The following is a 17,514-nucleotide window of genomic DNA, read 5'->3' on the forward strand; positions in this document are numbered from 1 at the left end:
CATTATAGCAGCAGAGCAGGCAAACATCCAACACTGCCATTTGAGGAAAGATGATCAACGTTTATTTCTTGACACTAAATGCAGGGATGGAATCAGCCATGTATTGCTAAAGGAGCATGAAGGCTAATAAACTGTTCCCTCCTCAACAGGAATCATGTGCTGTAGTCAATCAATGTCAGTTTTTAGATGTGATATAGTTTGAGGCATAATAAATACTGTTAATAATCTTGAATTTGAAGGCCAGCCAAATGGGCCTTTAAGTTCCAAATTCTATCCTGATTAATAGTGGAAAAGGGCTTGAAATTATGTCCATTATCAACCAAAATCGAACTACATGCAATAATGAATCATATTTAATTTTTACCAGAAAGCACATATCTTAGGCATGGCAAATGCATTGTAATATATTCAAGATTTTTTCCTTCCACGTGGGGAAAATTGCCTTGTGGTGCTTTCAGTCATACATCTTTTCTCTGGGCCATTTCCATACACGGATATAAATGTTGCCATGGTGAGACGGCACTGGCAAGCAGGAGTCCCGCTGCAGCACAGCTCAGCATATCACCTGGTGGAGACCACCTCAACCTCAAAGGGGTCACACTTGGATTTAATGACACCGTCAGTCTCCCAGGAAGGGGATAGGAAGAGATGTCAGACAGGAAATAAATGAGAGAGAAAACTTCTTGATGATATCTTGCATTAAAGTTAACAAAAGACATATTTTTCTGTGGTCATTTTCTCCCTTAGCCATTTGCCTCTACACACAAAACTCCATGTACAGAGTGGATATGCCCACCTCTCTGGTCTGTGTCCTTCCTATGAACTAACCCTTTGGCCTCAAATTCCTTCTTCAAATTCACCCATGGGATTGGCTGTTGGCAGTACGTAGCCATCTTGCTTTTGAGAAATCAGACTTTGAGAGTGTGCACCAAGAAGCCAGGGTTCACTGTGGATGGTATTTGATGACACACTTAAAGTTCAAAGTGCTCTGCAGAGACACAGCTTGTATTTCTTAACATACACCTAAGAAACTTTTTCTACCTCAACAATAACTTAGTTTTGATTTTCCTGGCAGAGATTTAGAGTCAGCTTTGAGTTTTCTTTCCCATGAAACCTATACTTGTTGCTTATTTTTGATTTAAAATATATTTTTAAAAATGTGACTATGGCTTCAAACTCAAATGACAGCTATCCCCAACTTATCTGAAGGAAACCCCTAACAGGGGTCTTACCAATGCCATTCAAGTGGTTGGACTCTATGCTAATAGCTTTTTTTGATTCCATGTGAAATTATCTCTGTGTCATTTAGCCTTTACCTTAGAGAAAATAAAACAAAAGAAAACACCAATCATACACACACACACAAGAGGGAGAGGAGGTGAGGAGAGAGGAGGTGAGAAACAGCCTAGCTTACAGGACAAACAACTTTTTATTAACATGTAAAACTGGAGCAATCCCCTCCCAACACCAACCTTGTTTTCCTGGTCCCCTGCTGTTTCATGGTCTTCAGAGCTTCCCATATACCAGTTTGGGACTGAATATTAGCTCACCTTATTTCTCCTGGATACATGATGTCATCAAACAATTTATAAGACAAAATATCTTTGAACGGAAACCATCCCAGCATATATAAAACAGAGGATGGAGGAAAGGGAGGGACAGACTTTTTACATAGAATTTTTTGATGTTTGTCAGACCATTAGTAAAGGTTTTCATTAAAATCCAATATAAATAATATCAAACTTACAGAAAAATATAAAAAATAGCAAACTGAAGCTTGTATATTATCTACCTAACACATAGAATAATAACTAAAGATGTGTAATCTTTTGTATGTATAATGAGTACATGCACAGCTGAGAATGTGAATGAAATCAGAGGAAAGCAAAAGGTGTCAGTCTTTACATTTCCCTGTGATTAAGATATGGTCTCCTGTTCTCTGCCAGAGTGCACTCTAGGCTAGCTGAGCAGCATGCTAACAAAAACATTCTCCTGTCTCATCCCTTCGTTTTCCTCGGGAGAACTGGACTATGTATTTGTGCACCATGAGTGGCTGGCTTTATCTGGAGTATGAGGATTCAGACTCTGATATCCATCCCTGCTTCTGTCATGCTTAGTCAGCTGAATCATCTCTTCCTATTGATTTTTTAAAAACCACCTTTCCTGGTTTTCAGGGCCATTGCACATTTGTATGCCTGGGTCTCTGAGCAGTTGGCTCTCCCTCCTTCTGTTCTAAGGTATAGACTTTCAGAAGTAACTACATTTCAGTGTTCTTTCTGTTACAAACAGCTCTATCCTAATCATCTGCACTTCTTCTGTGTCTTCTCATTGTGAGACACGTATCTGTTTTATATGTCAATTTCAAACCACCATAACAAAGGCATGTGGGGGCCTCACCACAGTGGAGAGTGCTAAAAAACATACAGAAAGATTTGAGCTAAGTGAATAAATAAACAAGCCAATGAATCTGAGCAGTTTAGCATGAGATTTAAAACGCTGTAACACCAGCTTGGACCTGAAAGGTACTCCTAGACTCATCTCATTGGTTGAGTAGAATGGATTCAGCAAATATTTGGGTAACCAAAACTGGCATATAGGAAGATGGAAATTTTTCCAGTTGGCCGTTTCCCGTGTGATGGAATCTGATATTTAGTCTTCTTCACTATGATTCTTCTTTGGGGATAGCTGTAAGTCAACTATGTCAAAGAGGTTAAACAACTGTGCTCAGCCTGAACTGTAAATATAATTTATATTGCCAAGACTGATATCCAACATGAAGTGAACTAAAATCTCCCTAAGACATTAAACAACTGATAACTCTGGATATGACAGTGCACATGATTCATCCTGGCACTGGGAAGCAGATCCTGTGAACTCAAGGCCAGCCTGGCCAACATTGCAAGTTCCATGCTGCACAGGAAAAAAATCTGTCAAGAACACACACAAACATGCACACACACACATGCACACATGCACACAGACGCATATGCACACACACAGGTCTTGTAATAAAATTGTATTTTATATATAATGATATGTGTAATTGTATTGATGTATCAGTCTTTATCTAAATAGTTCTTGATGTAAGGCCAACTTTACACATATTTTTCTATTTTGATAGTAGATGTTTTTATTCACATATAATCTTTTAGTTAACAGAACTCAATACTAACATGTTTTTAAAATGTAAAATGCAAGGAAACAATTTTAAAATTTTATTTTAATGTGTGTGTGTGCGTGTCTGTCTGCCTGCCATGTGTGTACATTGCCTGTAAAGACAATTGGGTGACAAAACCCTAAAAGCAATAGTTATAGGTGGTTATTAGCTGTCTGACATGGTTGCTGAGAACCAAAATTTGATCTTCTGTAAAATCAATGTGTTCTTAACTTATGATCAATTTCTCCAGAATCTCACAAATAGGAGAAATATTTAAAAATTTCCTGAGTGTAAAGAGGCAATATTTTGGAAAAAGTGAAAAATCAGCATCAATTTATGATTCCTTATACAATTTTAAAAATTATATTACTCAAATTAAAAATGTGAACACTAGTATTCCTCATTATTGGAAATTAGAATTTGTGAGAAAATGTTAGTTCTAGCTGTGTAAATTCATGAGTTTTGGCAAATGTGGACTATGCTTGAATTCCATATTTATAAATCTACTAAATGGTGTATATCTTTGTCTGTATATGTGTGTAAATTAGTATACTGTGCGTCTACATATAAATACACATATGCAAATGAGTTCACAGAAAACAAACCCGGAAAAATTCTGAAAACACAAATATGGTCTGGTTTCTATGTTGTTTTAAGTAAATATTTTGAGCAATTCGCCTATCAAAATCTAACAGTGAACCCTTTGTACAAACTGAATTTATTCTGGAACACATTGGCTAGAACTCTCAAACACAAACGAAAGGACAACAGCTATTTTGTAACACTGATGAGCAATGCTTCTGTGTCTGGTGGGCCCAAGCGCTGCAGGGCTTACTTGGAGCAGGAAGTGAGAGCGCCATCCTGACACCATGCACGGCACAAGGCTAAACTCCGAGTGAGGGGAAGATCAGTCTGAAGTAGCAACACCTGCTTCATCGTCAGTAAGTTTGTATGCAGTATTTTGGTTCTTTCAGAATATTTCGTAATTTGATAAACTGACGGCTATCATGTATAAAAAGTCTCACAAGCAAAGAACAGCCAGCATCCCACAGAAAGAAATTACAAGACAAAAAAACCGACAGGGTTGCATAGTGCTATGGGCAGTATGACCTATCCTAAGGGAAATTATACTCCAACAACATAGCCTAGAGTTGTAATGATAAACCTAAGGAATGTGATAATCAGGAAACGCAAGGAATTCAATAAAGGTGCACTGTGCTATTAAATGAAGGCAACGTGTTTCAAATACGACACAAATAACCACTTACAATTTTAAGAACCAGAAAATGCTCCACTTGGAGACCAAATGTTAGGCCAGCCCACTCTGTAGGTCTTCCCTTGGTGCCCTTGAACCATCTTCTGAGAGGCTTTCTCCAGCAGCTGATGGGAACAGTGCAGCGACCCACAGCCAAGCACAGGGGGCTTCACAGAGAGAGCTCGGTGATCACGTGGTCCCGCAACAATGTCAGCAGTGTCTGTCTCTGACTCTGTTGCCTGCCTCTAGATCACTTTCTCCCAGCTGTGATGCCTCCTCTGGCCTCAGTGGGAGAGGATGTGCTTAGCCCTGCTGCAACTTGATGTGCCAGGGTGGGTTGGCACCCTCGGCTTCCCTTTCTCTGAGAAGCGGGGTGGGGAGGAAAGGGGCTGTGAGGGAGAGACTGGGAGGAGAGGAGGCAGGAGGCTGCAATCAGCTGTTAGTGATTAAATAAATAAATAAATGGAAAATTTAAGAAGGTCATTTTTAGATATGAAACTTAATTCTGAATCACAAATTAAAAACCACGAGAGAGCAAACCTAGATCTAAAAATAGAGGGACAGCGCTGGAGAGATGCTGAGTGGTCCAGAACAGAAGCCGCCCTTCCGGAGGGCCCGGGTTGCGCTCTCAGCACCTACAGGCAGCTCATGGTTGTCTGTAGGACCAGGTCCTCTGAGGGCCGCTGCAGCCTGTACACACATGATACGCAGAAGGATGTGCAGGTAAAACAACCACAGAGACAGTAAGTCCACCCAAAGTTCTAAGAATTAGACATAATTGAATTATCGAAATGAAAGCAACATTTTAAGCATTCAATCAAAAACTCTACAATAAACAGGATCTTGAAACAAAAACACATTGACCTTCTATTCTGTCCCCCCCTCCCCCACTCTTCCATAAGATTCCCTGAGCTCTGCCCAAAGTTTGGGCCTGAGTCTGGGCTTCTGCTTAGATCCCTGTTGATTGGAGCCTTTCAGAGGACCCTCTATAGTAGGCTCCCATCCTGTTTCCTCTCTTCCAGCACTTCTGGTGTCCATCCTGTTTTCCATTCTAAATGAGATTTAAGCATCTTCCCTAGGGTCCTCCTTGCTGTTTAGCTTCTTTAGGTCTGTAGATTTTAGCATGGTTATCCTATATTATAAGGCTAATATTTGCTTGTAAGTGAGTGTATACCATGCCTGTCTTTCTGTTTTTAGTTTACTTCACTCAGGATGATGTTTTGTAGTTCCATCCAGTTGCCTGCAAATTTCATGATTTTCTTGTTTTTAATAGCTTAGTAGTATTCTATTGTGTAGATGTGCCAGGAGCCCTACAAGAAGACCAATAAAGCTAAAATATCTTAGCCCTGGGGGTCTTGCAGAGACTGATGCAGCAGCCCATGCAGGAAGAGGACCTAAACCCCTGCTCAGATGTAGCCTGTTGGCAGCTCAATTGCCATGTGGGTTCCCAAGTAAGGGGAGCAGAGGCTGCCTCTGTTATGAATTCAATTGCCTGTTCTTCGATCACTTGCCCATGGCAATACAGTCTTGCCAGGCCACAGAGGAAGAGGATCCAGGCAGTCCTGATGAGACTTGATAAGCTCTGGGCAGATGGCAGAGGAGGAAAACATCTCCTTTCAGTGGATAGGGGAAGGGAATGGGGAAAGAGGAAGGGAGGAAGGGACTAGGAGGAGTTGAGGGAGGGGGCTTCAATCAGGATATAATGAATAAAGTGTGAAAAGAAAAAAAAAAACAAAAAAAAAACCACATTGACCAGCCAAAGCATTAAAACAAACAAATGACTATGCCAGGTGCAATAGGAACTTTAATTTTTTAATGATTTCTATTTTATTATACATTGCCTTTTTCTCAGCAGACGATAACCGTAATATTCTCAGATTCCTCATAGAAAATTGTTGTTCTGTCATTCCTATTTTTTTTCAAGATGAATGCTGAATTTGTGTGACTGGAAAAGTGGCCTAATAATTGTCACATAATGTTAGGAAGTCACTGTTTTCCATGGCAAGTTGGTTGCATTTGGAACATGCAAAAGGATCAAGAAGGTTCTTCTTTGAAAAACCCACATTCATGCCATGGATAGATCTGTCTGATCATCTCTCTTGCTCTCTTATATTTAAATTTTATATTAAGATATCTTTATTATTTCCCCTTTTAATTTCAGTAATTTGTCATTACTGAAAGAGAAAACTGGCAGATAAGTTTAAGTATTTTATTATTTTTATTTTTGCCTTTAGAAATATTTCTCTCTGTGTGTGTTTGTGTTTGTGCAAGTGTGCGTGTATTTATGTAAGGTATATACATGTATGTATGGCAACATGTGCATTTGCATATCCAGTCACACATGTACTGAGGTCATAGAATGTGTTTTAAATTTTATTTTATACATTTGAGTGATCTCCCTGCATGTATATCTGTTCATTATGTGCAAGTCTTGTGCCCAGGGAGGACACAATATGGTTTTTGATTCCCTGAAACTGGAATTAAAGACAGTTGGGACCCATTATGTGGGTGTTGAGAATCAAAACCAGGTCCTTGGAAGAATATTGCTCTAAACTGCTGAGCCGTCTCTCCAGCACCCAGTGGAGGATTTTAAAGGTTTTGCTCTGCTGCACATTCTGCTGCTCCCCTTGAGACAGACTCTCATCAGATCTGAAGTCCCACAGATTTCGGGTCCTGGAATCTACCAACCCCTCCCTGAACTGCAGTTCAAGTATGCATGACCACACCTGGGGATTTTTGCCTGGGTTCTGGAGATCTGGACTCTGGCTCTCACATATGTACAGCAAGCTTCTTTTCTCACTGAGCTCTCATTTTTGTGTGTACACCCACATGTACACAGATAATGCAGGTGCTACACAAGACTTAGCAAGCATTTGTTGAAATGGCTGATATTTCTGACACGCATGTTGCCATTACTCAAATGCTGCTTTTTCCCTGGAGAAATCTGAACAAAACTAAGGAGAAAAGGCCAGTGAATGCTTTTTTTAATTTTTTTTATTAATTACACTTTATTCACTTTGTATCCCCCCATAAGCCCCACCCTCCTCCCCTCCTAATCCTACCCTCCCTCTCCCTTCCTCACGCATGCCCCTCCCCAAGTCCACTGATAGGGGAGGTCCTCCTCTCCTTTCTGATCTTAGTCTATCAGTTCTCATCAGGAGTGGCTGCATTGTCATCTTCTGTGGCCTGGTAAGGCTGCTCCCCTCTCAGGGGGAGGTGATCAAAGAGCAGGACAATCAGTTCATGTCAGAGGCAGTCCCTCTTCCCATTACTAGGGAACCCACTTGGACACTAAACTGCCATGGGCTACATCTGTGCAGGGGTTCTAGGTTATCTCCATGCCTGGTACTTGGTTAGAGTATGAGTCTCTGGGAAGACCCTTGTGTTCAAATTTTCTTGTTCTGTTGCTCTCCTTGTGGGGTTCCTGTCCTCTCCAGATCTTACTATTTCCAACTTCTTACAACAATGAATGCTTTTGTACATTAAAAAAATAAGCAGTTTATAACAGCGAGTTGGTCTCAAAAATAAAGAAAACATATGTTGGGCCATTATGTATTTCAAATTGATAAAGTTTTTCTTTTTTTGAAATTTCAGTTTTGTTTGTGGTTCATTGTATACATCACACAGTAATGAATGGAGTGCAGGGAGTCTTATGGAAGAAGGGAAGATAGAAAGACCTGGAGGGGACATAGTTCCACAAGAAGACCAACAGAGTCCAAAATCTTAGCCCAAGGAGCCTGCAGAAGCAGATACTCCAACCAAGGACCATACATGGAGAGGACCTAGACCCCCTGCTCAGATGTAGTCCAGGGACAGCTACGTCTCCATGTGGGTTCCCTCGTAAGGAAAGCAGAGGCTGTCTCTGACATGGACTCGGTTGCCTGCTCTTTGATCATCTCACCCAGGCGAGGTGGCCTAAGTAGGCCACACATAAAGAGGATCTAGACAGTCTTGATGAGACCTGATGGGCTAGGGTCAGAGGAAAGGGGAGAAGGACCTCCCCTATCAGTGGATTAGGGAGGGACATGGGGTTGGGAGAAGAGGAGGGAGGGTAGGACCAGGAGGGAAGAAGGGAGAGGGCTACAACCAAGATTCAAAGTGAATAAAGTGTAATAAATAATTATAATAAAGAAAAAAGTGCTCCTGTGGGTGACATGATACAGAGCAACAGCCATTATCTGATCTGTTTTTAGTTAAACTCACAATTTTATAGGCACACTGTTCTGAAATAAATTTGTTACTAAGTTCTAAAATTACTTTTGCCTTAGTTTCTTAAAATTTTCAATAATAAATAATTTCAAAGCTATAGGAGACAGAAGGAACAGCATGAACAACCAAAAGAAAGACTCAGGGATGCAACTTACAAAATAAAAACTTAAAGAAAGAGTGATATATGTTAAAAGGTGTAACAGTGGAAACTTAGAAAAACAGTAGGGTTATAATTTATCCAGGTTTGTTTTCTTGGGAACCAATATGACTTTAATGTGGTAGGAAAAATGATATTAGTCACAAGAAAAATAGTAAAATCTAATTGAGGAGGAAATGAGGTTCTGTGGACTTGCTGAAGATTTTTCCCTAACTCTTGACAGAGGTTAGGTTTTTCTTGAAGTATCTGCACTTTCACTATAGCTTCAGCAAATTAATCAATTGGAATATTCTAAAGTGAATTCGTATGTGCAAAGAGTTACAGAGGCAATGATTTTATGTAATGACTTACATTCCAATGTATTACCATGCTTGAAAAGTATAACCATTTCTACTCTCTCTGCACACCAAGACAAAAGTTTCAGCCTCACAGGATTAATAGTGTGTTAGTTGTTTGTTAGTGAGCAAACAAAAGAGTTGATACTCAGCCTCAAGAGCAGAGTTTTCTCCAGGTGGCAGGCTGGCTTCGAAAGCTGGTTCACACCCTCAGGCTGGGCAGGACATGGTCTCACACTGACTGAACTCCGCCCCTTCACATCTGAAACCTTGTACAGTAAGCAGACACCGGGGATCACACTATGGGAGTACGGCAGAAACAAGATGAAAACTTGAGGCAGACTCTGAGAATCCATTAACCATCCCTCCAACACTTGGCTAAAAATACTTGAGAATGTTCACCAAAAGCTACTGGCAAGTCAAAGGAAACCATTCACCTTTCTAGTTTTTAATCTGAGACCTGAAATCTCTGAAGTGAGTGCCTGCTGCTGGGTGAAGCATTCAGCTCACACTAATCTTGATATCAGATATCAGACTGATAAGCTTTCTTTAAAAGGAACTTTGAAATACTTAGCACAGTTAAGATTTTTACATGTTAAGAAGGTTGCTGGGTGAGTAGAAAGCTCCCAGTTTTGTGGCAGGTGCCCAAATTAAGGGACAACTGTGAAAGTATTGGCTGTGGACTCTCAGTTTAGTCAGTTTCACAAAGGTTGAGATCTAGACACTTGCATTCATGTTTCATTTCATTCTGTGGGAGAATTTTGAAACCGCATAAAACTATGAATGTTGCTTCATCTGGTTTTTATAGCTTCATTCACATAAATTCACTGATACACTTAAGGAATGAGGAAGGAATGATAAAACACAAAATGAAATCTCTGACAATTTGCCACATTTAACTAAAGTGTCTTGCTCCTTTTAAGACAGCTGGCTGACTCCATCACCCCAATTTAGAAATGCTTACTCAACTGAAGCATGGAGTGCATGTCAGCGGCTGCAAGGTAGATGAACTTTGCCTTCCTATCATTCGGGTAAAGTACATGGTGTCTTCCTTGTTTTGAAATAAAGTAGCACTGGGCATTCTTTTTCTGCTCATTACAGTCTTGGAAACTCATACAATTGTTGGTTAGTTTAGGAATTTAGAGAGCAGTGCTGAAATCAGATTTTATTATGACAGGCTATGTTAGGACTGCCGCATTTAAGATGTGAGTCTCATTTAGAGATGATTACGCACAGTGACGATGTATTAATGCAGACTTTATTCACTCACAGGTCTCTATGTACAATAAGTTGTATAAAAAGTTGATTTTGCTCCTGCTGGCATTGTTTCCACCTTGCAGTAATATGAGCTGTAGCAAATTACATTTAACAGTCTATGGGGCTCAGGAGCTCAGGCTTTTCATTCCCTTGGAAACACATTTTAAAACTGGTGCAGTTTGCAAGGATCAGATGTCAGCATTCTAAGCAAGCTAAAAAAAAAAAAAAAAAAGGTAACCACTAATACATATAAATCTCAGATCCACTTGATCACATGACTTTGCTTAAAGGGTAGACATTTAGTTTCCAAGTGATTTCATCTTTAGTAATTTGATACTGAAGGATAAAGGGTGATTAGGAAGCAAAAAATAAATGTATGTGAGGAAGGGGTAACACAGTTCTATCAATGAAAAACCATCATAGATATCTTGATGTTATTTAATCGACTGAATCATAGAACTGTTTGTCCTTCATTCCCCATAATAAAGTTATGCCTTATTTGTTCACTTTGACTGAATGTCATCTTAAAAAGAGGTGTAGGTTCTCAGCTTCGCCATCTTTACTGGTGTCAGCTTTGATGGAATGCGAGTTAGCAGTGGCCAGCTACAGTGACATGATGGAAAGGCTCTTTAAATACACCAAAATCACATATTGAGGTAATGGAGCCTGAAACAAAGGTGGTTTTAATAAAGAATATTTTTTTATATTCGATGTCTTTGTTTAGATTTATACTCTGTAGAGTCCGATGACAACTCAGTAACGATTGCTCCAGACCTCTGTATTAATAAGATTTAATATAGTAAAGTTTCTAGAAATGTGTTTTTTGAAATATTATGAGTCAGGAAATACTCCTCTGTAGCTGAATCTCATCAAGAGATTTTTATGAGTAGGAATTCAAAGAAATATATATATATATAGCTTCCAAGGGAAAAATGACCCAGAAATCAGCAAATTAGTTAACTAGTTCTTTTACACAACAGTTCCGCTAGCCAGAATGCAGCACATCATTCACTGACCTTTTGAAGTTCTCAGTTTTGGAGTTAAGAGAATTCACTGTGTTTTCAGATGTATTGCATAAAAATTGCCAAAGGTCTTGGGCCAATATATTAGTTTCTTAAAATGCACTGTAGTTTTGGACATTTCAAAAGGAGTGCTCACATCACTCAAAAGAATATCAAAAGCTCCATGCTTGAAATACAAAGAATCATATATATATATGTATATTCAGTAACTGATTTTAATAAGGAAAATAACTTTCCTATATAGTAACGTCACCCAAAGTTATTTTCATTATATTGGTTCAATGTCAATGTAATTATTTTATGGCTCAAAATTTAAGAAAATACTTTTCTAAAATACATAATTTGTGTAATTATTTCTTAATCTCTGAGGGTATATCTAAGATCATATTTTTATAAAGTTGATAAAAATGTCCAAGTGTGTACCCTAGTAAGGGGAACAGGGACTGTCTTTGACATGAACTGAGTGGCTGGCTCTTTGATCACCATCTCCTGAGGGGGGAGGAGCCTTGCCAGGCCACAGAGGAGGACATTGCAGCCAGTCTTGATGAGACCTGATAGGTTAGGGTCAGATGGAAGGTGAGGAGGACCTCCCCTATCAGTGGACTTGGAGAGGGGCATGGGAGGAGATGAGGGAAGGAGGGTGGATGAGGAGAGAATGAAGGAGGGGGCTACAGCTGGGATGCAAAGTGAATAAATTATAATTAATATATAAAAATAAAAATGTAATTAAAAATATAAGTGACCTGTGTTTAAATGCTGGTTTTTAAAATAAAAATGTTATGTAAATTATTGGACTATACACAAAGTGGAAATTCTATGTGAAAATATTTGGATAAATGCCTTGTTTCTGTGTGCTTCAATTCGTTCAAAATTACAGCATTGATTTACACTAGTTTTTGTCTCATTTACTTAGATATACTTTTCAAATGCATAGTAACTAAAATCACAAATCCACTCAAAAACCTGATCTATGCAAATACACCCCATCTTTCTCCTTACAAAACCAACAGCTCAAAGTAATTAATTGTTGCAGGAAATTCTTTGAAGTTCAATTGCTGGTAAGTCAGATTATATTGCTTCTTTATCAGATAATAATTTGTTTATTTATCATCTTTAATAGGTAATATGTGTGTATGTATGTTCAAATGGCATTCTGATATTATGTTTAACAATACTCAGTTTACCTAAGTCTTCCATATAATCACTTCTTCAATATTAATAAATAGATATTGATACATTAATTAAACTCCTTTTCTAAATTTTAACAAAATTGACTGAATTATAAATACTGACAGAACTAAAAACGATGTCATTTATCAGCAACTCACTAGTGAACAAAGTGAGATTATTAAAAATGGATGAAAACACTTTATAAAGCATTTATAATGGAACATGAAACTAAGTATTTTAATAACTCTATTCTGTCAACCACGAAGTCCTAGAACTTCCAGATTACATTATTCTGTAGAAACAACAACAAAAACTAAGCCTTCTCCAAGGAAGCTGGAAATGTCAGTGTGATACCACAATAAAAAGGGTGGTTTACATATTAATATTTTTTACCGTTTGAATTTCTTTGATTTATACAAGAATCTGGGAAGCTTTCTGAATTCATGAATGTCACTGTAATAGGATGTGTACATCAAGCGGTATTGTGTTTTGCCAAGAGCAGAGCTTCATACAGCGTTGAGTGGCAATATTACTTCTAAACCAGAGTCCTCAAAAAGACTCTGGGAAGCTGTATTTTAATTGATTGCTACAATGTTAGGAGCAGAATTTTCCAACTGGAAATTATCATTTATGCCTCATAGTCTGCCAAATGGTCTGGTCGCTGTTGACCACCCACTTAAGAAGCATAGGTCTGGGAATTATTAATTATCGATCGATCCTTCGCCTCGGGAGTACTGAACTTAACACTTGTGGTCTTAACATCTGTCAGTCATCAGATGGTGTGTGCAGGTGGGGATGGGAGTTAATATCTAATATTTCTCCAGTTGCTTTTTCTTAAACTATCCTCTTCATCATCTCATGGGAATAAAGTCTTCTGATACATTGTCTACTAAATTCCTGTCCGATCTTGTTCCTTTACAATTTAGCATAAAGCATTATCCTGCCATTATTAAAATAAACACTCTTCTTCAATAATTGTATTCTGTCAAACACACTCCAGGAAAATATAATACAGTATAGCTTTGCTTATTCCTGTTCCTATACAAAACAAAACAAAACAAAACAAAACAAAGAAAGAATAAAGGAGGAAAAGGACAGCCAGGCTCAGTAGTCCATGCTTGTAATCCCATCACTTGGAGAAGCAGAGGCAGACAGATCTCTGTGAGTTCAAGGCCAGCCCAGTCTGCAAGGCAACTCCAGGACAGCCAGGACTACACAGAGAAACGCTGCCTCAAAAAATCAACCAACTAATTAAGCAAACAAACAAAGTAACAAACAGCAGAAGAAAGCACAAATGCATAAATACTTGAGAACACATAGAGGTTTGTATTGGGTGTGGAGCAGACAGAGAAGCCAAACACCGTAGCCTTGAGAGAAAACAAATTCATGAATTATATGGAAAACATTTTGCCTCTTAACTTTCACTCAGGGTTGAGAAATCTGATATACTCCCAATGCCAAAGCCAGTAGCAAGAAAAAAAGAGGGTTTAAGGGTATGCTGGGTGGTGTAGGGGGAGGATGATCAAGTGGAAAAGGAATGGGTGTGATTTAGAATGTCTTCTCTGTGCGTATGTGTTATACATGTTTGAATTTATGTATGTGAGTATGTATATGTGTGGGGGTATGTATGTGTATATATGTCTGTGTACACACACATACATATACATAGAGAAAGACAAAGAGGGAGAGACAGAAAAAGAAAGGGAGAAACTGTCAAAAATATAACTGTAAAACACTCAGTATATGATCTAAAAAAATTAATGCAGTGGACAAGGAAAAAAATCAGTTTACCAAAATGTAGTATAAGGTTTAACCCTAGATAAAAATAAAAACAATAAACTGAAAAATATTGAGCAGAGACTGGGGTTTTTGAGAAAATAGGGAGAATTTAACATGTATGTCACTGGGGTCCTACACAAAATGTAAAGGCAGTATGTTGAATATATCTATACTTATTAATAAAAGAGATCCCATAGTTTTATTTACTGCTCTTCTTAAGGATTTAACTTATTTTCAACAGAATAAACTAATCTGGCAGAGAAGAGGAGATAGAGATTACTGTGTAAATTCTGAAAAGTAAGGACAATGTGAGTCTTGTTCACAGTGACAGCAACAAGACGACCCGTTTATAAAGAAAGCAATTCACAGGCCAGTGAGTTGTGGATCAGAAGCTGGTGAAGAGGCTGAAAAGCGGGCATGATATCTTTTCACTCGTTTCAAGGAAAAGAACTGTTAAGCCGGTCTTTTAACCTGAGAAAATTACTATTTATGAATGAATAAAAAATTCAAAGCATTCTTACATGAATGAAAGCTAGAACAAGTTTAAAAGATAGCTGAAGAAATATTTTGAACAGAAAAATTAAGAAAAAAAGAGGAAAATCATAAATAATCAGCACTTTCTCATTTGAGTCATTTGAATTTCCTAAATCAAATGTTATCACTAAGGCAAACATAGCAGTGTATGCTATGGTTCTACAGGTAGGTAACATATGTACCTAAGGGTACTTCCTATATGATAGACAGAATGAGTAAGAGGACTTGCAGCCTGGTGTCTCAGTGCTTTTTTTTTTTGAACATGTTGATATCAGAAGACCACAAAAAATATATGGGTGAGATGTAGCTATCCAAAGGTGTCAACAAGTCAAAATGAATTCTAAGTAATGCTCAAGAAACCAAAAGGAGATAGAAATATATATAGAATGTACAGATTGAATAGAATTTAAAATAAATTTCAAATTTGTTTTAAAACATAATTACATTAAATATAAATGGTACAAATATACCAAAAATAAAGAGGTTCATTGCATATATTCAAAATAATATATGTACATATAATAAAAATATACATACAATCAAACTTTATGTATGTGTTTAAAATTTAATTATATATACAAGCTGATCTTAAAATGAAAAGATATATTATCCAGAGTTTATTAAAAGAAATCCAGAGTGTTTTTATCAATACCAGATAGTGTAGACATGCCAGACAGGGACTAAGATAAGATGATCAGTTGTAAAAGTCTATAACCCTAAAAATGCTAGGAAGGCAACCCAGGAACCCTAGACCAGAAGAGATTGGATATAGATACAAATTGTATATATGTGACAATAAACATAAATAATGGTAGGTCAAAAACACAGATAGTATAGGAAAATAAGTACATGTTGACAAGTCATCTGAACTCTTGGTGTGTATATTAAGGTATATTTATAGTCTAGAGAATTAAAGGATTGCTGCCATTATGATTAAGGAGTCAAGGGAAGAGTGAATTAGTGGAAAGTAACTCCCCCTGGTTTTAGACAATGCAGAAAAATATTTCTGACAGTGCTAAGCAATTTTGTTTCTATTTATTCAGGAGCCCTGTCTGATAGTTTGGGTAAAGCTGCACACTGCTCAGATATTTTTAGCACTAAGAATTATAAAGATAGACATCTGCATTAAAAACTGTCACACTTTTTCACGTGTGATGTAGCAACAGGCGTTGTTTTACGATGCGATGAAATTATACATTTTGAGAGTGGAGGAGAAACATTTATTTTGCCTTTAAAGAAACGCCAGTGCACATCATTCTGGCCCATCAGATGTGGCTCTTTCTCAACCTCTTCTATGGAGTGTCACAGATAAATGGAATGAAACAAAGACCCTAGCTGTCTAGATGGCACACGTGGCTTCACACCATCTGATACAGCTCCAGGTCATACCAGGATGGTGGACGTAGGTCCTTGAATGTTTCAAAGCATGAAGATGCAGGCATGGGACCAGAAGATGACTCAGAAGAGGAGAAGCACTTGCTGCTCATTCAGAAGTATAGAGGTGAATGCTCAGAACTCATGTGAAGTAGATCAAAACCACCTATAATTCTAGCTCAAAGGGATCCCTCAGCTTATTACCTCCTTAGACCCCTGCTCTCAAATGTACACTCTCTAACAATGTACACATAAACATACTTAAAATAAAATGAAACCTCCAAATCTTATGAAAATAAACACATGCAGTACTACAGGAATTAAATAAAGACAGATGCAACTGATTGTAAAAGTCATTCTCGATATATCCATCAATTGATATGTGACTTATATGAGCTATGGGTACATGTTTGGTATCAACTTAATGAATATCACTAATACTGCTCTGACTCATGAAACATGTATAAGAAACCAAAATTCTAAAAGCTTCCATTAGTTATTAAATAGCTAAAGATATAAATTTATCTCATACAGTAGAAATTCCACACATAGAACATATGATAAGGACTCTTGATTAATTAGGGGAAACAGCAGTAAGCTGTAAGCCAATGTCAGGATAAACATAAGAAGTGATAGATGTCTACAGGCTAGCCACGGGGGATATGACAGTAAAGCTAGTGGAACTGTTGTTACTCTTACAAAACTAAGTTTGAAAGGTGGTGAAGTCATAATGGCTTGAAACTATGCCTGTATCAAAGTGCTGCTACAAGGAAAGAATACAATGAATTGCTTTACATTTTTGCACATAAATATTTAATATATGAGATGGATGAGAAGGAGATGGATGAGCAAATAATTGAAAGAAAAATGTGAAAGTACTTTTGAAACTTACGAATTTGGTCTAATGGCATAACATATGAATATAGTATGCCCTGTCTAATTCTTTTACAGTGACATCATCAACCATCAGGAATGATGGTTGGTTGTTAGGGTAGCATCTCATATATGATATGTGTGAAAGCTTGTAGTGCTGGAATTCTAGACATTAGGTCTGCAGCTTCCACCTTTCCATTCATTCTCTGAACCACAAATAAGGTACTATTCATAAGAGGCTTGCATATAAAATTAAATTTACTGACAGTAAAACCTCTGCTTGAGGGGATCATTGTGTATTATCTCATGATCATCGCCTCTTTGTGAAGTGTCTTTCTACTTGAAGAGTAAGAAATGTGTACGGATATAAAAGTAAAAAATAAATGGGCACA

The sequence above is a fragment of the Meriones unguiculatus genome, chromosome 4 (genome assembly GCF_030254825.1).
Source record: "Meriones unguiculatus strain TT.TT164.6M chromosome 4, Bangor_MerUng_6.1, whole genome shotgun sequence".
In the NCBI taxonomy this organism is placed as follows: Eukaryota; Metazoa; Chordata; class Mammalia; order Rodentia; family Muridae; genus Meriones; species Meriones unguiculatus.